At 47.5% G+C, this 25,451-nt stretch overlaps 1 protein-coding gene across 1 annotated transcript in view; it reads right to left on the bottom strand.

Annotated features, from left to right (window-relative positions):
- ADAM12 (ADAM metallopeptidase domain 12) overlaps positions 1-25,451 on the bottom strand; it is a 736,937-nt gene that overhangs the window by 253,558 nt on the left and 457,928 nt on the right. The window lies entirely within an intron of this gene.

Below are 25,451 nucleotides of genomic sequence, written 5' to 3' on the forward strand. Positions count from 1 at the left end.
AGGGGAGGTTAGGGTTAGGCACCCCCAGGGAGAGGTTAGGGTTAGGCACCCCCCCTTGGGAGACATAGGGTTAGGCTGTGGGGAAGGGGGGGTTAGGTTTAGGCACTTAGAGGGGGGTTAGGGTTAGGCACTTGGAGGGGAGGTTAGGGTTGGTTAGGCCGGGCTTCTGCTGTCGGGATTATAACCGCCGGCCCCCTCTGGGGGTGCTCTTAGAAGGGGACAAGTGTTTTTGGGTTTGCAGGTGCTTTTAAGAGGGTGGAATTTCACTCTTATTAAAACTACACTTTAGAGACATTAAAATATGCTTGCACCCATTTTCAAGTACCCCAAATTTGACAGGACTACTTATTTCCCCCCCAAAAAAAGTGCTTAATGCTATTCTTCACCACTTGTGCAAAGACGCCTATTAGAGGCAATTGTGCCAACTTAAGTACCCCAAACAGTTTTATTAGGGCTAATCGGGCACTACTACATTGATACCGAATGTTTCTGCATCTATTTGGGGGGTTCAGGCTGATTTCCCTGATTCTGACAACACTTCCGCCTATTCTGACTTTGCGTGTCTCCGTATTCTCGTCTTTTGAAATTGAATAGGGCGAGTAGCGGGTACGCGCAAGATAAGTTGCCGCAGCTAAAATACGCGATGTAGGCGAAAAGTCCGGCATGCGAAACTTTATAGCGTACGTGAAACTAAATGAATACCGCCCTCGGCGTTATGTTTGTCAGAAAAGATGAGAGAAGTGAAGCTTCTCTCATCTATAGAAATACCATTCCTCCACAGCCCCCAATAGAACCTATGTGGACGGCAAGATAACAGAGGAGAAATGAAAACCTGTTTGCAAGAGTGTGAGATGTGACTTACATCCTGCCAAACCATGGCCCATTAGCAATGGGGAAGTTGAATGAGCAGCAGGTTAGGTAACCCTTGGCTGCTGTGAGGTGGTCAGATGCAACTGTGAGCCTGAGGCAAACGGCAATCTGAGGGGTAATGGCTCCAACCATTGGAGCTAGAGTTAAAAAAAAAAAAAAATTTACATGTAAAAACAAACAAACAACAATCTGCCACTAGGTCAGATCTTGTTGATGGCACCCAAAGGAGCCTGATCAGGTGCTGCTGCTGGGTCCTGGCAAGTGTGCCAACAACATAGTGAAGGAGGGGGCTGCATCGTTGGGAAGGTCAGCGCTGTGCTGCTGCTGTGAGTCACGGGATGTGATTGGGAGGACAGCACAAGCAGAAAGTTCAGAGGGAGAATCTCTACTCTGTGCTGGTTTGGTTTGTGATGTGACTGCGAAGGCTTATAGTTAGCACATGCGGCTGCATAAACTCAACCAGGCAGTCCTCATGCCAGCCCATAACGTTCATTGGGGGGCCGGCCCAGGTACTTAAAAAACAGACATGCTGGACATACTCTTGATTCTAGTGGCTAATTCAGGGGGCTATTTACTAAGCAGTGTTAGGAGACAGAGTGAAAAGTGATAAGGTGCCAGCCAATCAGCTCCCAACTGTCATTTTTCAAACACAGCCTGTGAGATGACAGTTGGGAGCTGATCGGCTGGCACCTTATCACTTTTCACTCTGTCTCCTAACTGCTTAGTAAATAGACCCCTTAGTCATTTTAAATCCAGTTAACTTTAGCATGTATAAAAGAACATGAACACTCCTGTCATGACATCTGTATAGTATAGTGATCACAAGGATATATACCAAATTGTGTTTCAGTTCAAAGGATGTTCCCCTCCCTGTGGTCTTTCTGGGCACTAGAATGCTAAGTACTAGTGAGATGGGGCTATATACTGTATATTTTGTTGTCTAAATAAATATAATCCACACCCACATCAGACAAACTACATTTGTACGGCTTTCATCGCCCCCATTTTCCTGTTGCTGGCACATTGGTAGAAGAGTCTGGTAGAAGGTCCTGGGCCGCTCCAGGGCTAAAAGTTGCCATCCCTTCCCTGGTGGATGTGGATGCAGATAAGACTTTTCTCATCCCCTCAGTTCTTACATAAAGCGGTCTGTGTGCATTAGGTGCCAATTTTCTCTTAGGGGTAAATGGTCTGTAATGGCCCATTATCTGTCTTCTAATAGCAAAAAACAGGATTACAGGGGCGGATTAAAGCTGCCTATTGTGATTTAGCCTGAAAAACCATGTAAAGACAAAATGTTACCTTCCGCAGGTATATACTTCTCTAGGCGTACACAGCAGTTACTGCCGGTCACACATTTATTCTGGAGCAAGCAGATTAAGGAGAAAGTCTAAATCCAAAAGTCTAGCAGACCTCATAGAAACGTATGGGCAGGAGTGCCGAGAGGAGGGTGGGTACCAATTACCTAGGCCTGGGCTTGATGGAGGCTGCTGCTACTGGTGATCAGCAGAAGTCTCCTCTGGCTGTGCGGTGGCGGGAGGGGGGGGAACAATAACACTGATCCCGTCTCCCCCCAACAATTTTTCCCTGCCTGAGGGGCACATATCACCCCCCTAGGAGCACGGGTGCAACAAATATCAATGTTTCCCCAAAATCACCCAGAACAGCCCTGCCAATGGGGGCAGGTTTAGGTGTCAGAAATGGAGGGACCGTGGCAGATAACAGAAATATCAGAGAAATTGGTATTTGCGGGTATGCTCCCAAAATATAGGTGCATATTCTTTAAAAAAAAATTTTTACCTGCAAATATTATTTGATAAATAGGACCCTAATAGTCAAATCAGCCAATACAGTTTTGTTCACACCCACACCGTAGACATACTGTACAGTATATGAGAATAAATATCTTTTTGGTAGAAAAGAGGGACACGCGTATTCAGATCTGAAAAAAAGGCACGGTTGGAGAGGGTGTGACTTTGCAGCCCCCCTTCCTACTTGGAGAAGTCACATTATGTTCATTGTACTGGAACTTTGTTAGGTCAGGGGTTCCCAAACTTTCTTGAATTACGGTGCCCTAGAGTATCAGCATTTATTTCGGTTCCCCTAGGAAAAAAGTTTCTTATTGGCAAATTCAGCAAACATTAATAAATGAAGTAACTTGTGCTGTCCCGTCACCCTGAGGGTCAGTTATGTGGTGGTGGACAGGGTTGTGCTTCTTTTGTCCACATATTTTACAATGGTCAGCCACCAGCACTGGTTTTGCCTATTACATTGACCATAAATAATTTGATTTGGTCCTGAACCACCAAACCATGGCACCCTTACGAGTCCCACTCAGCACCCCAGGGTGCCACGTCACCCAATTTGGAAACCACTTCCTTAGGTAGTTTAGGGGAACAAAGTTACAGTTCTGGGACCGCTCCTTTAGTCAGGGATGGCTCCTTTGGTCAGGGATCGCTCCCTTGGTCAGTGATCACTCCTTTGGTCAGGGATTGCTCCTTTGATCAGGGATCGCTCTTTTGGTCAGGGATCACTCTTTTGGTCAGGGATCACTCCTTTGGTCAGGGTTCGCTCCTTTGGTCAGAGATCGCTCCTTTGGTCAGAGATCGCTCCTTTGGTCAGAGATCGCTCCTTTGGTCAGAGATCGCTCCTTTGGTCAGAGATCGCTCTTTTGGTCAGGGATTGCTCCTTTGGTCAGTAATCACTCCTTTGGTCATTTGGTCAGTGATCGCTCCTTTGGTTATTATATCGCTCCTTTGGTCAGGGATCGCTCCATTGGCCAGGCTGCCGGAGCTGAAGTATCTGGTGTGTATAATAATTCCACTAACCACCAGAACATATTGATCTCCCCACACCCTAAGAGCACATGTAAACGTAAAAATAGCTAGAATGCTGTGACTACTTTATTCAGGTACATTAACTTGCTAGGTGCTCTCATGTTTGTATAAGAGTAGCCTCAAGATCCCTCTCCGTCTAGGCTGCTCCATAGAGGTACGTGGGGTAACAGCATCTTCAGATGGCGGTACCTTCCACAGACAAGCTCCAAAAACTTTTGGTTTTCAGATCTTGTTAAATTTCACTTCTGAATGGGGAAGACGGTGTGTCGAGGTATGCTGCGATTTGTGTGTGAACTGTAAGAGATATCGGCAATATTTCTTACTCTTGCATTGGTAAATATACAGTATGAAACTGCTGTTTCCACAATATTTATGGGGCAGAAGGGCTTGATAAATACACCCCTTAACACCTCGGGATGTCGACATTTTCAAAATGTCGATATTAGCATTAGGGTAAGGGTTAGGCCTAGGTTTAAAGGCTAGAGATAGACTTACCTAAAAACCACCATTCTGAACATGTTGACATTTCATCAGAGTCGACATTATGAACATGTTAACTTATTCAATGTTGACATTATGACAATGTTCACATTATCACGCCGACATGATGAATGTCGATTTACTAACCAAACCCATTTAAAAAATGGAATAAAGCCTTTTAATGAGGAACTTACATATTTAAATAATATGAATCAAAAGTCCAAGTCTGCAGGTGTGCTTATACAGGCAATACCTGCAACGACTGCCCCGCTGAAGCGGTTAATTGTTATTTTTTTTTTCTTTATCACTGCAAAAACCAGCAATAAAGAAATAAAACATCAATCTTATCACAACACGTGATAAATAGGCCTCTTAGAGAATAAGCTCCACTGGGGCAGGGATTGAGGTGAATGATTAAACATTCTTTAAAAGCGATGCGTATTATGCTGGCGCTACAAAAATAATTTCTTTCAGCAAGGGTATGTCTGAAATTTGGGCAGTGTTTACTGTGCAGTTCTGCTAATGAGATTTAAATGGTTATGTTTTGCTGGCTAATGCCTAGTTGTATTAAACATGCAAAGCATTATTAGGCGGAATAATAATAAAAAAAAAATATATTATTTCTTTGCTAACTAGGGGCCTGATTCAGAGCCGGACGCTATTTGCGGTCGTTCGTCCAGAAAATAGGGGTGGCTATTCAAATGAACCGTTCGCTCTTTGTGGTCTGTTCACGCCTCTAGGTCTGAACAAGCGAACAAAACTTGCGGTTGTTTTTTTAAAAAATACGCCCCCTGGCCGCTCGCATCCTAAGTCATGTCCGCTATTTATTAGATTAATCGAGTACATCGACCAGCTTATGAACTGTTCGCTATTCTTGTGGTTGGTTTTTGCTACCACAATCTTGCGAGCAGTTCTGGCTATAAAATAACCCAGTGACGTGGTCAATGACGCTGCTGTATTAATTATGCACACCCTTAAAACGCCCGTTTTGACCTTTAAGCACGCCTGCGTTCGGATCTCCAGTCCTCGTTTTCAAGCACCTTCCCCTGTTACCACCCACATACGCCTCATTCTGTCACTCAAAATAGCAGGCATTCGCTATTTAGCAAACAAATGATTTTTGGCCGCAATGACTGGTTCGCGCATGCGTATTACGATCCGTACGCATGCGCAGTTGGGCAAACATCGCTCGGAGCGAACGAGCGGCCGCTTACGAGCGGCTCTGAATCAGGCCCTAGATCCCTACAATGGTGCTGACTGTGTGAAAATCAGACCAGAGTGCAGGCACCCGAGCCTAGGTCTGTAACGTGGCAGTGATTATACAAGGAAATTATTTTCATGGCATATGGGGGGACGAGAGAGCAAATGAGCGCAAAACCCGAGTGGCCTGAGATGCTAGGGAAGAATCCCACGGTAAAATGATAACTTTGATACTTCAACTCATGAATAATTCCATACACCGAGTACACTGCCCTCCGACATGCGGTGAGAATTCCTTCTCAGTGGCTTCAGTTATAATGAAACACAACAGAAAAATAGCTTAACAATAACCGCTACATGGGAAGCTTATATAAAGTGGACCCATCTCCTGCATGTGATAGAGACACGCATTTCATAAAGTGCGCAACGCTTTTATAGAAGACAGCTAGCGGTTTCTTCTTATGGAGCTGCGGCAACCGTACTAACGCCTCTGTTTATATTTGTAATGTAATACTTTGTATTGTACAGAAATGAAGGACAAACATGATGGTGAAAGAGACGAGGGAGGCATTAAAATTGTCCAATCTCCCCCATACTGAAACCTATATACTCAGGGGTCCCCATCACTTGAAAGAGGAGTGACCTCAGACACCTTATACTACAGAAAGCTTTAAGAAGTCCACAGGTTGGGTGTCCGAATGCCCACAACTCCTCCCCATCCTGGCATCACTTAACACAGGGTGACCTCATTTGATGCTGTCAGTTGTCTATTCTTCAAAATGTAATGCCTCGTGGGTCTAACATTATATTCCTACAGAGTTTACGCGTTTCGTTTTATAGGAGTAAGAAAAATACCTGATTATTTTCATGTGCAAATTTCATTATGAAAACCTAAGTGTAGAATTCGGATTCTTGCTGTTTTGCAGAGGTGGATTAATGCTGAAGTAAGAACTACAAAGTATTTCTTGGTGGAGGTTACAAAGAAAAAAAAAAAGGTGTTGCCCATTACGAGTAGATTTCTTTGTTGCCGGTGGTGATGTAAACAAATTAACAAGCTATATTTTAAGAGTGTAAAGTCTTTTGTAAAAAAAACAAAAACAAACAAGGTATAACCACTGATACTGATGTCAGAATGTGAACAGTGAAACTGCTAAGATATCATCAGCGGAAAAGGGGTCAAACAAACTCTTATATTTTGTAATGGAATCTGGAACTGGAATCCATAATACTATGGGCCTTAATTAACATCGGAGGCCCTATGATGATTAAGTATCCACCTCGTCACGGGGGATACTTAATTATCCACCTTGCAGTGGGGGATACTTATCACCAGAGCAATTCATCATTGCTCCGATGCTGGGACAGCAGCTCCAAAAAGCAGCTGTCCCCGCGATTAGTAGCACAGCTACAGGAGTAGCTACGTTACTTACCTGTTCCCCGTCGCCGCTTCTATGCATGCGTGACCTGCGCATGGTCTAAGCCTCCGGGGAACCAGTGAGGAGGAGGCGGAGGGATCCACTGGGATCCCTCTTCGCATCCCCCGATGCGCTTGTTCTTGCAGGCAAACTCCGAAAACGTTCAGTTTTAAGAGTTTACCTAATATCAGGTGGTCCTATTCGGATCCCCGATGATGAATAGCCCGGTAACTTAAATAATGCGGAAACTAGTGTTTCCGCATGGTTAACGAGCCCTTTAAAGTATGATGAATAGGAACCTATTAGTGAAAATGGCTCATACAAGCGACGATAGATTACTGACTGGCCTGGTAAGTGGTAAGACTACTCTTACTGATGTGGTGACATTTCTTTATGATAAAGCTTAGCACAAATGTAACTGGTTTGCTCCTTTCATTGATTAAATGTATATGTATATTATAATCGATCATATATAATGTAATGTGATGGCATGCAATTTTGTATACTTCTAGATTGAGGTTCAAATTTATTTTTCTGAATCAGTTTATTTTATTTTTTTAATTTATGTTTTCTGATATGAAATTAGTATTGTCATATAAAAGCATTATTTTGTACATGCAGATTTATGCTTAATTATGCAGGCAAAATGCCTAGATGCCAAAGAGCGCCGCGTAATTATGCTGAGCAGTTACCAGCCCACAGTCATTTGGTTAATAAATTAAGCCTCAAATGCTATCTCCATGCCAGACATGTTAATAAAAAAAATGACCGCTATATAAATACAGGCTCATGATCTGAACACTGATAAAACATGATAACTTGGTAAACCTAGTAATTCAGGGGTCTATTCATCATTACTAAAAAAATCGATGGAGATAATTAGGTTTAGAACTCGCATGGAGTTCTTCCTAATCACCGGAGGAATTCATCATTCCTCATTCCCTGCCTGTTCCTACCTTACTGTAGCTGTAATCTGTTCTGCGCATTCGCCGTTTCCATTCACAGAAGAGGCGCATGCGCAGCACTGATTACAGCGGCGGTAATTGAATATATATTTGTTTTTATGAGCTACTTATCTATGTTCTCCCCGCCGCTGCATCCTGCAACAGCATGCAGCAGTGGGGAGAACACAGTGCAGCCGGAGCCGTGGGGACCGGAGGAGGGAGCCGGAGGGACCAGACTGAACAGGGAGCCGGTGGGACCAGATGGACCGCAGATGGAGACTTGGAGGAGGGAGCAGGCGCCACCGGACAAGAGTGCCTAAGGACATACGATAGCAGCAGGCAGCGCAGGGGGTGATGAGTGGAGGAGGGGGCGGCCACTGCCGGAGAAGAATGGTCACTAACTAGCAAGCAGCAGTGGGGGTGAGATGATTCATGCAGCAAGAGGAGGGGGCAGCCGCTGCCAGACACGAGGGCACTGGAGCGCACAGCAGCAGCAGCTGGAGGTAGATCTGCTACACAAGCTGCCGTGCCGTGTACATCGGAGCTTGTGAGTGCTTTCGGGGGCTGTACGCCATCTGGAGATGGCTTTCAATTATACTATCAATTTCCGAAAATGTTTGATTTTCAGAAGTTGATGAATACAGTAATTTCTACATCCCCATATTACTGTATGGGGAGTGTGGAAATTAACGCAGATGGACTAAACCAGGAGATATTAGTCATATCTCCTGCGTTAAGCCTTTTAATGAATACACGCGATAAATAATTATGGTAAACAGTAGCTTAAAAATGAAAGTTTAGGTTTGATGAATAGGCCCCTCTGCGCCTTTAACTAGGATATTGATACAGATTCATGATCAGTACACTAATACAGCCTCTGCGACCAGTACACTAAAACAGCCCCCACAGCCAGTACACTAATAAAGCACACTATGGACAGTACACAATACAGCCTCATAGCCAGTACACTAATACAGCCTCCACAGCCAGTACACTAATAAAGCACCCTATGGACAGTACACTAATACAGCATCCACAGCCAGTACACGAATAAAGCACACTATGGACAGTACACTAATACAGCCTCCACAGCCAGTACACTAATAAAGCACACTATGGACAGTACACTAAAACAGCCCCCACAGCCAGTACACTAATAAAGCACACTATGGACAGTACACTAATACAGCCTCCACAGCCAGTACACTAATAAAGCACACTATGGACAGTACACTAATACAGCCTCCACAGCCAGAACACTAATAAAGCACACTATGGATAGTACACTAAAGCAGCCACCACAGCCAGTACACTAATAAAGCACACTATGGACAGTACACTAAAACAGCTCCCACAGCCAGTACACTAATAAAGCACACTATGGACAGTACACTAATACAGCCTCCACAGCCAGTACACTAATAAAGCACACTATGGACAGTACACTAATACAGCCTCCACAGCCAGTACACTAATAAAGCACACTATGGACAGTACACTAAAACAGCCCTCACAGCCAGTACACTAATAAAGCACACTATGGACAGTACACTAATACAGCCTCCACAGCCAGTACACTAATAAAGCACACTATGGACAGTACACTAATACAGCCCCCACAGCCAGTACACTAATAAAGCACACTATGGACAGTACACTAAAACAGCCCTCACAGCCAGTACACTAATAAAGCACACTATGGACAGTACACTAAAACAGCCCTCACAGCCAGTACACTAATAAAGCACACTATGGACAGTACACTAAAACAGCCCCCACAGCCAGTACACTAATAAAGCACACTATGGACAGTACACTAAAACAGCCCCCACAGCCAGTACACTAATAAAGCACACTATGGACAGTACACAATACAGCCTCATAGCCAGTACACTAATACAGCCTCCACAGCCAGTACACTAATACAGCCCCACAGCCAGTACACTAATACAGCCCCCACAGCCAGTACACTAATACAATACACCACAGCTAGTACACTAATACAACACACCACAGCCAGTACACTAATACAGCCCCCACAGCCAGTATACTAATACAACACACCACAGCCAGTACACTAATACAACACACCACAGCCAGTACACTAATACAGCCTCCACAGCCAGTACACTAATACAACACACCACAGCCAGTACACTAATACAGCCTCACACCCAGCACGCTAATAGAAACACACCACAGCCAGTACACTAATACAGCCCCCACAGCCAGTACACTAATACAACACACCACAGCCAGTACACTAATACAGCCCCCACACCCAGTACACTAATACAACACACCACAGCCAGTACACTAATACAGCCCCTACACCCAGTACACTAATACAGTCCCCACAGCCAGTACACTAATACAACACACCACAGCCAGTACACTAATACAACACACCACAGCCAGTACACTAATACAGCCCCCACAGACAGTACACTAATACAACACACCACAGCCAGTACACTAATACAGCCTCACACCCAGTATGCTAATAGAAACACACCACAGCCAGTACACTAATACAGCCCCCACACCCAGTACACTAATACAACACACCACAGCCAGTACACTAATACAGCCCCTACACCCAGTACACTAATACAGCCCCCACACCCAGTACACTAATACAACTCACCACAGCCAGTACACTAATACAGCCCCTACACCCAGTACACTAATACAACACACCACAGCTAGTACACTAATACAGCCCCTACACCCAGTACACTAATACAACACACCACAGCCAGTACACTAATACAGCCCCCACACCCAGTACACTAATACAACACACCACACCCAGTACACTAATACAGCCCCCACAGCCAGTACACTAATACAGCCCCCACAGCCAGTACGCTAATACAACACACCACAGCCAGTACACTAATACAGCCCCCACAGCCTGTACACTAATACAGCCCCCACAGCCAGTACACTAATACAACACACCACAGCCAGTACACTAATACAGCCCCCACACCCAGTACGCTAATACAACACACCACAGCCAGTACACTAATACAGCCCCCACACCCAGTACACTAATACAACACACCACAGCCAGTACACTAATACAGCCCCCACACCAAGTACACTAATACAACACACCACAGCCAGTACACTAATACAGCCCCTACACTCAGTACACTAAAACAACACACCACAGCCAGTACACTAATACAGCCCCCACACCCAGTACACTAATACAACACACCACAGCCAGTACACTAATACAGCCCCTACACCCAGTACACTAATACAGTCCCCACAGCCAGTACACTAATACAACACACCACAGCCAGTACACTAATACAACACACCACAGCCAGTACACTAATACAGCCCCCACAGACAGTACACTAATACAACACACCACAGCCAGTACACTAATACAGCCTCACACCCAGTATGCTAATAGAAACACACCACAGCCAGTACACTAATACAGCCCCCACACCCAGTACACTAATACAACACACCACAGCCAGTACACTAATACAGCCCCTACACCCAGTACACTAATACAGCCCCCACACCCAGAACACTAATACAACTCACCACAGCCAGTACACTAATACAGCCCCTACACCCAGTACACTAATACAACACACCACAGCTAGTACACTAATACAGCCCCCACACCCAGTACACTAATACAACTCACCACAGCCAGTACACTAATACAGCCCCTACACCCAGTACACTAATACAACACACCACAGCCAGTACACTAATACAGCCCCCACACCCAGTACACTAATACAACACACCACACCCAGTACACTAATACAGCCCCCACAGCCAGTACACTAATACAGCCCCCACAGCCAGTACGCTAATACAACACACCACAGCCAGTACACTAATACAGCCCCCACAGCCTGTACACTAATACAGCCCCCACAGCCAGTACACTAATACAACACACCACAGCCAGTACACTAATACAGCCCCCACACCCAGTACGCTAATACAACACACCACAGCCAGTACACTAATACAGCCCCCACACCCAGTACACTAATACAACACACCACAGCCAGTACACTAATACAGCCCCCACACCAAGTACACTAATACAACACACCACAGCCAGTACACTAATACAGCCCCTACACCCAGTACACTAAAACAACACACCACAGCCAGTATACTAATACAGCCCCCACACCCAGTACACTAATACAACACACCACAGCCAGTACACTAATACAGCCCCCACACCCAGTACACTAATACAACACACCACAGCCAGTACACTAATACAACACACCACAGCCAGTACACTAATACATCCCCCACAGCCAGTACACTAATACAACACACCACAGCCAGTACACTAATAAAGCCTCCACACCCAATACACTAATACAACACACCACAGCCAGTACACTAATACAGCCCCTACACCCAGTACACTAATACAACACACCATAGCTAGTACACTAATACAGCCCCCACAGCCAGTACACTAATACAACACACCACAGCCAGTACACTAATACAACACACCACAGCCAGTACACTAATACAACACACCACAGCCAGTACACTAATACAGCCCCCACAGCCAGTACACTAATACAACACACCACAGCCAGTACACTAATACAACACACCACAGCCATTATACTAATACAGCCCCCACAGCCAGTACACTAATACAACACACCACAGCCAGTACACTAATACAGCCCCCACACCCAGTACACTAATACAACACACCACAGCCAGTACACTAATACAACACACCACAGCCATTACACTAATACAGCCCCCACAGCCAGTACACTAATACAACACACCACAGCCAGTACACTAATACAGCCCCCACACCCAGTACACTAATACAACACACCACAGCCAGTACACTAATACAGCCCCCACACCCAGTACACTAATACAACACACCACAGCCAGTACACTAATACAGCCCCCACAGCCAGTACACTAATACAACACACCACAGCCAGTACACTAATACAACACACCACAGCCATAACACTAATACAGCCCCCACAGCCAGTACACTAATACAACACACCACAGCCAGTACACTAATACAGCCCCCACACCCAGTACACTAATACAACACACCACAGCCAGTACACTAATACAGCCCCCACAGCCAGTACACTAATACAACACACCACAGCCAGTACACTAATACAACACACCACAGCCAGTACACTACACCATGCAGAGCGCAGGGTTAGGATATGGAGATAACAGCATGGAAGCATGGATCCTACTTGCATCTTCATGACTCTTCAGGCTGGTAGAGGCAACGTTATTATATGGAGCATGTTTTCATGGGAGTTTCTGGGCCCTTTGATTTGTGTGGACAGTTAGCAGAATCCATGCCTAGAAGAATTCACGCTGTATGAACGGCAAAAGGTGGCCCATCAAAGTCACAATAATTTGGCCACAGCGTGCACGTTACATAGTGCTTTACAAGAATATTTAGTCATTCCCAGTGGAGCTTATCCTCTATATTCCTTGCCAAATGGACACACACACATTTCACTAGACCTAATTTTTGTCAGAGGCAAATTTGCCCACCAGTATATTTTTGGGGTGTGGGGAGAAATCGTGGGGGATAGTGGGGGGCCATCGTCCAGTTTATTTTGTCGATGGTTAGAATGTCGGCATTTTTCATCTTGACACGATAATGTCGATAGGGTCATGATGACAACATGCTAACAATGTCGACAGTTTGTTTTGCGGCGATGCGTCTGCTTTGGTGGTAAGTACCTTAACCTTAAGACTAATCCTATGCTCAACCCTAAACCTAATGTTGGCATTTCACAAAATGTTAGCATTTCACTTGTCAACGTTTGCAATGTCAAAATTGTGAAGATGTCAGCATTTTGTAGATGTCGACATGTTAGCTGTTGACATTTCAATGTTGTCAATATCATACCTGTGACCGTGGACATGCTGACCACATCCCAGAAATCGGAGCATTTGCATGGTTGCTTTAAATCATTTTCCTGCATGCGACTAAACACGTTCCAGGAAAAGGACAAGCTCTTAATAATATAGATCAGCCAAAACTATTAGGATATTGTGGCGAGAGACTCAGGGGGTCATTCAGAGTCGATAGCACGCGCTGAGCGCTCGCAACCGACTCGATGTTGCCCACCGGGCATGCACCGGCTCCGTCGTGCGCATGCGCGAGACCTGGCTAGCAACAGACGCTCCGTCGCTAGGGGTCTCACAGCAGACGGGGCGAGCTGTCGATGGTGAGTGACAGCTCGCCCCGTTTGGGAGGCGGGCAGGGGGCGTGCCTGCCCAAACGGAGGTGTTCCCGCCGGAACGCTTGCCGTTTGGGGCGGCCCCACTGACATCATCGCTGATGTCAGTGGGGAGCTTCCTGCTCGATCAGAGCAGGAAGCTCCCTGGGGCTTACGAGTGCCCAGACCCAACCTTAGGGCCTGGTCGTAAGCCCCGATGGTCACGATGGTCTTGACCATCGCGACCATCATCCATGTCGGTCGCTAGAGCTGTGGGTGTTAACCCACAGCTTAGCAATCGACAAGGAGGCGGTCGTTCAGGATGCAAGCGGCTGCCCTGATTCAGAGCGACCGCTTGCAACTAACGACCGTCTCTGAATGAGGTCCTCAGAGTAATAGGCAGCTGTGTACTGAAAATCACATACAAACAATGGACAATGAAAGTTGAAGTTCTGTGTTACAGAAACAAAAACAGTCTCAAATAGCTCTAGGGGCCTATTCATCATCACTTAATTTCTACAAAAGCAGGTGCAAATTTAAATTTTCACCTGCAATTGTAGAAATTAAGGGCCTGATTCAGAGCCGGACGCTATTTGCGCTCGCTCATCCAGAAAAAGGGGCTGGCTATTTAAATTGAGTGCTCGCTCTTTGCGGTCTGTTGACGCATCTATGTCTGAACGAGCGAACAAAACATGCGGACGTTTTCTTGTAAAAAACGCCCCCTGGCCGCTCGCATCATACGTCATCTCCGCTATTTATTAGATTAATCGAGTACATCGAAAGGCGAATGAACTGCTCGCTATTCTTCTGGTTGCTTTTTCCTACCGCAATCAAAGAGATTGGAATAGAAACCCTGGCCCCTCTGGGAGAATGGAACAGGCACTATAACTCCAGCCTGGAGCATAGTGTGCAAAACCTTCCACAGCTCCGTGACTTTGTTCTGGTCTGATGGTAGACCCGTGGTGAAGAATCGAGCCGGGGGTCTGTGCAGGAAGGAGAGGGCATACCCGTGTGAGACCACCTCGAGAACCGAAGTGTCTGTCGTGGTGACCGACCAACACCGGGCGAACTGCAGCAGGCGGCCTCCCACTTTGGGATCCCCCAAAGGGAGGCCCGGACCATCAGGCCGCAGGCTTGTCATCTGACTTAGGGGCCGGACGTCTGGTACTCCTGGCCTGCTTCCGGGGCTTGGCCGATTTCTTGGGGCCAGCCTGTCGGGGAAAGGACTGTGCCTTAGGCCTGCCCTGGGCCCTATAAGGCCGAAAGGACGGAGTACCTGAACGAGAAGGAACAGCCGCCGACGGGAGACATGCCGATTTAGCTGCAATCTTGTCCAGGTCCGGACCGAAGAGAACTTCTCCGTTAAAAGGCAACACCTCCAAACCCTTTTTGGAATCAGCGTCCGCCTTCCAGGATCGCAACCACAAGGTGTGACGAGCAGCCACAGCTGCCGAAGTAATTTAGAGACGCCAGGGTACTAATATCCAAGGCCGCTTCGTTGATATAGCTGGCCGCGCTGCCCCCCCCCCGCAAGGGAATAGACAGACTTCACACAGATCTCCACCTTGCGGTCCGTAGCATCCTTAAGGGAGGACATGGATGGCATGGGTAATGTGGCACTACGGACAAGGCGTGTCACATGAGAATCCACCTGTGGAGGGGATTCCCACTTGGCAAAATAATTGTCCGCAAACGGATACGCCACTGCTAAACGCCTTTGAGGCTGATATCGTTTGCCTGGCTGTTTCCACGCTTCCTCTAGGTGGTCAACTAATTGTCCTGAAAGAGGAAACATTGTGGTATCTCCTTTAACATCCTTGAAAAAGGCGTATTTGGACTTTGATACCGGAGGCTCCTCATCCTCAATAACTAAAGCAGAACGGACTGCACAAATAAGGCCAGGTATATACACCTTAGACTTAGCGTCCGACTGTTTAGGACGGGAAGGTTCCTGGTCAGAAAGATCCAGAATCTCCCCATCGTCGGTCGTCCTCATAAGGAGCAGACAGAGACGCCACCGGCCGCTTGTGAGGCCGCATCACAGACTCCCCTTGCAACATTTCTGACAACTGCTGTACAGAGCTTGTTAACGAATTAACCCACACAGGCTCATGAGAGACCTGAGGAGGGGAAACAGGGAGACTGTGGGGTACCATTAGTTGTCTCGGGAACCCCTGCATGGGTGACGACACCACTGACTGCTGGGACAAACCCATCTGAGTGAAGGCAGGCTGCGGAGCTAACTGGCCCACGAGGGTAGTAAGCGCTTTGGCAAAACAAGCCCAGGGCGGCTCCTGTACCGGAGCCGTGACCGTAATCGGTCGCATCAACGAATAACACCGTCGACAAAGTCCCTCCGCACTACCGTCCCCCTCCGCTATAGGTACCTTGCATGTAGTACATAAAAGCTGGAGAGGAAAATCACTTTCAGACATAATGGTAAGTATGTGACCCCTCTCACTGATACTCGTTAGTATAGTGTGAGACCACCCTGCAAGCACCGCACCGAAAGGGCTTTAGCAGAAAGAACCGGGACAGTTAAATGCTGACAGATAGAAAATGAAGTACAGACAGCAGACGCTAGCATAGGTCACATACAATGCAAGGATAGGATACAGGATAGGTATGCAGGGGGACCCAGACCGCGATGTCACCGTCCTTCAGCATCCAGCAGCGCTCACCATGCTTCCAGCAAAGATGGCCACCGAGGAGCAGAGAGGAGGCCGGCCTGGGGGAGGAGCGCTGCCACAGGGCCAGTCGGCGTGTGCAGAGAGGGCTGTGTGCAGCGGGGGAGGCGCCGGCTGTGAGACAGGGAAGGCGCGCTTCCCGGTGGGTCCCCGCTGCTTACCTTGCTGTCCCCCTTGATTCCGGCCATGGTCCTGAACATCTGGGGTCACCGCTAGCTGTGACCCCAGATGCCTACCAGCATCCCCGGATCAGTACCGGCGTTCTGGTACCGGCGGGGGTGTAGGGAAGACAGCATGGACGTCAGAACTGACCATGCTGTACTTCCAGATGTGCAGCCACAGCTGCATTGAAGAAACTTCAGGGGCTCTTCATGGCCCCCCTCTAACAGCTGCATCCGACTCTGGCCGGGCACCAAACTAAACTGAGATGCCTTGCCTCAGGGGCGGGGTATAGGAGGGGGACCCTAGTGCATCCTGGGAGGCTGAAACTTAACTCTATGGTGCCCGATGCCTGACGTCATCACCTATACCCCAAGGTATCCTGTGGATACCCTATGGACCCTGAAGTAGAAAGCTTATAACAGATGTGGCAACTTTCAGGATAAGACCTGTTGATGTGGAGCTAGAAGACTTTCCCTATTGTATATGATAACAGCAGATATTTTGAAGCTGCAAACATACACAGTAATATTGTATCTCATCACGATCCGGTCTATTTACTAAGCCTTGGATGGAGATAAAGTCCCAGCCAACCAGCTCCTAAGTGTCATTTTTCAAACACAGCCTACGACATGGCAGTTAGGAGCTGATTGGCTGGTACTTTATCTCCATTCACTTTATCTCCATCCAAAGCTTAGTAAATAGACCCCTATGTATGATGAGCTGATTACAGACAATTCCCCTGGATAAGCATATCAACAGTTCTGCTACAGTATCTAACAATTAAATGGGCATTCACAACACAACCACTTGTACACCCTCCCTGCAATCAGAAATAAAAGAACATAGGGCAAAGAAATGAGCCAGGAGACAAGTTTATAGACAAGACATGAACTCAAGAACTGAAGAGAGCTTTTCACCTGCTCAGTTACAAATAGACAGAAGGTTTCAATGACCCCCGGAGTCAATCTTCAGTATATATGTAAGCAGAGAGAAAAACAACAGGAGACACACAGAAAGTCCTTCAATAAAACTGCTAGGTCAATGTTAGCATTTCATAGAGTACAAGACAAGACAATGGTACAGTAAGTAACTGTCCGTAGGCACCTGTAGAAATGAAAGCAGGAACACTACGATCCATCTCAGAACTTCAAATGGAAAATGGATAAGCATAAATGAATCTGAGCGGCAGATATGGCCACCAACGTGGCATAAATAAGTGAATTAAAAGACAGACAGGAATTACCACACTAGAACACTCGTTGATCAAGTGAAGCCGGGATCAGGACAGTGTCAAAGACAAAACATCAAGGACACATTCAAATTTGTTCCAAAAACATTTTCCAAGAAGCTGCCGCTGGTCAGGAGTCTGCAAAGTATTAAAGTGCAGGATGAATGCTCAAACCCAGCAAAGAGTTTATAGACCAGTAAAATAGTGCATAAAGCAGAATAATACATATAAAAGAAGCTTCATTTCAAAGGAGGGAGATGTAATATAATTGTATATATTTGAAAAAAACAAAATATTTTGATACATCGATTAAACTACAGCCCTCTACCTACCCAGTAATTCTGGGACTTTCAGCAAGAATCACTATTGCAATTACGCATGTAGACGGACGATTGATGCTTTCTGCGCATCCGTATGCATTGTAGTGATCGCAGTTCGATCGCAGTGACTACGCAGGCCCATCACAAAGTGATTGACAGGAAGTGACAGTTTGGCTGTGGTGGGGCTTTGAACGGTCAGCGATACGCAGTTGTGCCAGTGCGTATGAACGGCGTTGCAGGGGCGTGGATAAATTATTCACTGCGATGCCATACGCAGCTTGGGCTTTCACTGTGTGCGATGAGGTTGGCAATTCCTGAGTAAGGTCAGAGCTTGTGCAAGTGTGCGTGAAGCTGCGATGGTACTCGATGTTACCGATGGTTTCACAGACTTGCTAAGTATTACGGATGTCTGTAAGGTGAAGTGGGCATCCTTATGTTAGGCTGTGATGTAATTGCAATTGCAATCATTAGCATATTTTCGCAGTGAGACTGCATGCGTAATCGCAGCTGCAATCACAATAGCAAACCGTACTGAGGGCCTGATTTAGACCCACTCGCGAGCGCTGAGCCGATGTTGGGCCAGTGCGCATGCGCACGAGGGAGCCGGCTCCGTCATGCACATGCGCGAGACCCGGATAGCGACGGGCAAGCCATCGCTCCGGGTCTCGCTACAAAGGGGGCTTGCTGTAGATGGTGAGTGACAGCACGCCCCCTTTGGTGGGCGTGGCTGCCCAGATGGAGGCGTTCCAATGGGAACGCCTACCGTCTAGGGCCGGCCCCACTGACATCACAAGTGATGTCAGTGGGAGTGCTCTCGGCTCTGATAGAGCCGAAAGCACTCCAGGGCTTGCGGCAACGAGACCCTACCACAAGGGTCTCGTTGCAAGCCCGATGGTCGCGGTGGTCTTGACCATCGCGACCATCTTCCTGGCCGCTCGCTATAGCTGTGGGTGGTCACACACAGCTATACGAGCGGCCAGGAGGCTGCTCTAAAAAATAAGAGGGACAGCCCTGATTCAGAGCGAGCGCTCTGTCAGAGCGTCCGGCTCTGAATTAGGGCCTGAATTAGGACCCCTGGGCCTGATTCAGAGCCGAACGCTCTGACCAGAGCGCTCGCTCTGAATCAGGGCCCTCCTCCATGAAAATGGAGCGTCCTCCTGGATGCTCGCATAGCTGTGGGTGACCACCCACAGCTTATGCGAGCGTCCATGATGATGGTCGCGACGGTCAAGACCATCGCAACCATCGGGCTTGCGACAGAGACCCTGCAGTAGGGTCTCGCTGACGCAAGCCCTGGAGTGATTTTGGCTCTATCAGAGCCAACATCACTCCCACTGACATCACTAAGTGATGTCAGTGGGGCCGGCTTCAGACGGTAGGCGTTCCCATGGGAACGCCTCCGTCTGGCAGCCACGCCCCCGGCACGCCCACCAAAGGGGGCGTGCTGTCAAACAACATCGACAGCACGCCCCCTTTGGTGCGAGACCCGGAGCGACGGAGAGTCTTTCGCTATCCGGGTCTCGCGCATGCGCACGACGGAGCTCCCTCCGTCGTGCGCATGTGCAGTGGGGCAACATCGACCCGCTTGCGAGTGTCCTGCGCTCGCTAGCGGGTCTGGATGACCCCCTCTGTTTGCACAAATTTAGAGATTCATCATTTGCAGGTTGTACTCTGTGCATTGCCATAATTCTTTTAACATCCCCTGGATCCATTTTAAAGTGGCATTTGGCAGCAAAGTAAGTTATTTATCTGTTTACGGGTCAAACCACAGCATCTCCATTATAACAGAATTTTCATTTATATCCATATACACAACATAATTCTGACTAGTTTGCCAGCTCCTAGCCAACAAAAGCAGTGATTGCAAGTGTAATGTGACGCATGCTTACCTGCTCTCCCCTTTTTTCAGGTAGTCTTCCGGACACCTGGGAAAGTGGGTGGATCTCCTGCACTCTGCCCACTCCCTAGTGAAGTAGGCAGGATGGGCTGTCAGGGCATGGAATTGCACTTCTGCCCTCACGTCACGTTATGTCCAGTACATTCACTGAAGGGGATCTATACACAACCAGTTGTGGATAGTTCCCCTTCATTAGATGTACCCTGACGTCATCAGTTACTATCCAATTGGAAATAGAATGGGAATAATAACTTGTGGAGAGCGAAGCGAGCCCGCAAGGGTACAAATTTGCCAGATACCACAGTGGAGACAATATAACGGCGATGTCAGGGCATGGAACCACGCTTCCTCCTTCACTTAACGTCATGTCCGGTACATGAAGGGGATCTATACACAACCAGAGTAAAGCCTTGAATCTTGGGGAGGGGGTGGGGCCATTATGAGACACAAAGTTCCCTGCCCCGCCCACTCAGTAGCCAGCTGCAACTCCTTTTCGGGCTTCTCCTGGACAGGAGTTCACAAATGTAGGCAAATATTTATCACCTCTACACATATGTATAAATACTCTCCTCTCGCCAGGGTAACCCTAATTGTTTGCAAACTTTGGCATTAGTAGTTTTTGATCTATAAACTTCACAGATATATGTTGTAAAAACACTTGTTATCATACTGGGCTGGTTACTTAGATTCTGACAGCATTATCCCCAGTATATGTGTGCTTTTATGTTAGGGAATTTAGGGCATGATTCAGCATTGCATGTAAGTGCAATGCTAAATGCAGATTCCCTATCGGGGGCGCAGAATCGGGATCACACAATGCCTATGTCTCTGCTTTATTGAGAGGTAGAGGCATCTTCGAGGCGGTGTGTGGACAGGGACGGCCGGTGTTCTCAGAAACGGTGGCGCCCGTTTACCGGAAGTGGCAAGGCCAGTAGTATCTGCATCCTCGGATGCAGTTTTCTGGCCTCGCAAGCCAGCCAGCCTGCGTATGCTGAGACTTACACAGCTGGCGATGGTTATCCCACCCTGTAATCTTGGTTGCAATGCTGGGATCGCAAATGCAGCAGGGGGTGTCAGACACAGCAAGGACAGATTTGTAAGGCTGTGTGTGTGCGGCTTTGCAATTCCGTCCTCTGCTGAATTAGCCCTTTAAACTGTAAGCCCCAATGGGGCAGGGACTGAAGTTAATGACATTCTCTGTACAGCGCTGCATATATTGGTGGCCAGGGCCAGATTAAGGGGAGGGCGACAGGGGCGGTCGTCCCAGGGCCCCCACACACAGAGGGGCCCCCACCTCTAGAGCACGCAGGGTGGTTTCTGAGTAGCCAGAAACCCCCCCTGACGCACCAATTGCCCCTGCTACCGTGGCCGGAGGGGACGGAGCCATTACGACAAGCTCCGCCCCCAAATGTCCCGCAAATCGCAGCATTACGTCACGAGGGGGCGGAGCCTGAGGATGTAAGCAGCTGCTGCATAAAAGTAAGTGTGTACAGTATTTGTACTGTTTTATTGTGCAAATATGTGTATGTATGTATTCATGTGTATACAGTATATGTGTATGTATACTGTATATGTATGTTTATGTGTGTGTATACTGTATGTGTGTGTATACTGTATATGTGTTAGTATGTGTTTATGTGTGTGTATACTGTATATGTGTGTATGTGTGTTAGTGTGTATGTATGAGTTTATGTGTGTGTATACATGTGTTTATGGGGCCTATTCATCATACCTAAAGTTTCTCAGGAGGTAATTAGGTTTAGAACTCGCATGGAGTTCTACCTAATTACCGGAGGAATTCATCATTCCTCCTCTCCATAAATATCTATTCCGAAAAGCTGTCATTTTTGCGATGACAGCTTTTCGGGAAATAGATAGTTATCCCTCACTACTCTACTCTAACTTACCGCAGCTGGAATCCGTTCTGCGCATGTGCTGTTACATTCGTAAAGCCAGCGCATGCGCAGCACTGCCTACACCTGCGGTAAGTTTGTCCCCCCCCCTCTGCTCACCTGCAACCCCCCCGCTCACCTCCCCCAGTTCAGCACTTACCTGCCCGCGCAGCAGCCTTCCGGCTCCGTCTGCTATGCTGACATTGGCCCTCATTCAGAGCCGTACGCTCTGAGCAGAGCGCACGCTCTGAATGAGGGCCGTCCTCCATAATTATGGAGCGTCCTCCTGGACGCTCGTATAGCTGTGGGTCACCACCCACAGCCTATACGAGCGTGCAGTTTGATGGCCGCGATGGTCGTGACCATCGCGACCATCGAAACTACGAGCCGGAGCCTGCGGTTGAGGTTTTCAACCGCAAGGCCCGGAGTGATTTTGGCTCTATCAGAGCCAAAATCACTCCCACTGACATCACTAGTGATGTCAGTGGGCCGGCTTCTGACGGTAGGCGTTCCCTTGGGAACGCCCCTGTCAGGGAGGCACGCCCCCAGCACGCCCACCAAAGGGGGCGTGCTGTCAATCAACATCAACAGCACGCCCCCTTTGATCAGACACAACGAGTGAAGGAAAGTCCTTCGCTCGTCGCGTCTGGCACATGCGCACGACGGAGCTCCCTCTGTCGTGCGCATGCTCAGTGCAGACCATCGATCCACTTGCGAGCGGACAGCCGCTCGCGAGTGGGTCTGAATCAGGCCCATTGTGTTCTCCCAGCAGAGCACAGTACTGTTTAGAAAAGAAAAAAAAATGTTTGTTTTTTTTTCTAAACTTTATTCTGTTCTCCTGGGAGAACACAATGTCAGCATAGCAGACGGAGCCAGAGGAGAGACCAGAGCGCCGGAGGGAGACGCCGGGGACCTGCCCAGCCGGGGTACCTACTATGGCGGATAGTGACACCATCAAATTCCGAAAATACATAATTTTCGGAATTTGATGAATACCATAATTTCCATATCCCCAAACTAATTTGTGGGGAGTGTGCTAAGTGTGTGCATGAATACTGAAATAACGTTAATTAAGGAAAATGTCCTTAAAAACTTTATTTTAGTGTTGATGAATGTGTTAGTGTGTATGTATACTGTACATGTGTGTATTTTATATATATTATATAAATTTGCTGCATATATTATATATATATATATATATATATATATATATTGAAAAAGAGGGAGCACTCATCAGGCTTTAAAAGGAATTATTCAAGTTTTTAATCTAATCATAGCATGGCTCGACGTTTCGGTCACAGTACATGACCTTCTTCAAGAGACACAGCATAAGTGTATAAATGAACACAGCAACTACCAGGTAGGATCCAAAGACCTGGTAGCCATGCTATGATTAGATTAAAAACTTGAATAATTCCTTTTAAAGCCTGGTGAGTGCTCCCTCTTTTTCAATCTATTTAATTGGTGGGGTCTGTGGATTCCACTTTTGGGTAGACACCCCAGCAGTTAATATGTTCTGTTTGATGTGAGTGCCACCTTTCTCTCAAGTTTATATATATATATATATATATATATATATATACATATATATATATATATACCATTGCGACCATCGAGCCTGCGACGAGACCCTTGTGGTAGGGTCTCGTCCATCGCAAGCCCCAGTGAGCTTCTGGCTCTAATAGAGCCGGAAGCTCACTACCTAGGCCGCCCCCAAACGGCAGGCGTGCCTTCGGGAACACCTCCGTTTGGCTAGCCACCCCCCCTGCCCGCCTCCAAAACGAGGCGAGCTGTCAATCAAAATCGTCAGCCGCCCCGTTTTAGTGCGAGACCCGTAGTGACGGAGCGCCCATCGCTGGCCGGGTCTCGCGCATGCGCACGCAGGAGCCAGTTCTGGCGTGCGCAGTGGGGGACAATCGTCCCGCTTGCGAGCGCTGTGCGCTCACGAGCGGGTCTGAATCAGGCCCAGAGTGCAGACCGACTCCCGAGTCCCCTTATCAGCATCACATGACACATCATGTACGTGATGCTGATCACTGATATCGGGCCTCAGTAGCCACTCTGCGCACTATGCAGCAGCGCTGACTGTGCTGCTGAATTTACGACACAGAGCCAGAAGGTAAGTAATCAGGGAGGGTGGGGGTAGGCTCCGTGTGGCAGGGAAGGGAGGGTAGGCTCCATGTGGCTTGGTAGGGGCCCCCACAACTTAGTTGCTCCAGGGCCCCCACAAGTCTTAATCCGGCCCTGTTGGTGGCGTTATATAAATAAGCGATAATCATAGTAATGTTACACGGTGGCTGAGCATCAGAATTCTATCAGTAAAATGTACATTTAGTAAAGACGTTCTCACCGAGCCCATCTACAAGCGTGCCCCTACAGATTGCACGCTTACAGCCATGCCTCAATCACAAGCTGACAAGATTGCTTTAGCATTATTAATTTCCAGCTTCCGAGCTGGGAAGTCTCAATAGTGGAGAGTGCGCGCTGGAAGAAAACTGACACTTTAAAAGCCTTGTCAAGTGATGTAAACAGCTCCAGGAAGACACATAGAGCAGGTGTTCACCCTCCATGGCTTTCCAATAACTAAATGACTGACACTTATTTATTTATGTCGGTGGAGGGGTTTATTGACACCTTGGACTGGCCACACATGGCCTGACAGGTCCAATGTCCAATTGGGCCACACACATGGTGGCCATATTGGAGAAGATTCGGCTGTATAGCCAATCATAGATGACTGCACACTCAGAGGCTAACAGCAGTATTTTGAGGTCATGACTAAATGATGTTTAACTAAATGCCTGCGTCAGAGTTTGCCATACTGTATGTGAGGAAGGAGTGAACTTATCCAGAAATATTGCAAGTCAATGCCCCATAGTCACCGAAGCCAAGGCTATGCTCATTATAAGCCCCCTATCGAGCAAATTAAGAGGAAGGAGCGCAGTGTATTGGTCTCCTCTGTACTTCTTTCTGCCGGTTTATAGGGTATATATAATCAGAGCGCAGCAGAGAGCAAGGGCACCCTGGACCGGCAACCCCCACCCCTGGAGAATGTGACTGGTCACACACTCATTGTTACAGACCTGTCTTTAATAAATAGTCCCTTCACTCCAATTCTTCATCTGTGTCACTCCACTTCCCTGCTGTATTTAGTGTCTACACACTTGGAACTAATAAAGTTGCTTTTGAATTGTACTCCAGTCTCCGGATCCCTGATCCCTATTCTAAAAAAGCCCAGTAATGGTCCCAGTAATGAACGGGACGATTTTGA

Source organism: Taudactylus pleione, unplaced genomic scaffold (genome assembly GCF_031769625.1).
Source record: "Taudactylus pleione unplaced genomic scaffold, aTauple2 ptg000034l, whole genome shotgun sequence".
NCBI classification, from domain to species: Eukaryota; Metazoa; Chordata; class Amphibia; order Anura; family Myobatrachidae; genus Taudactylus; species Taudactylus pleione.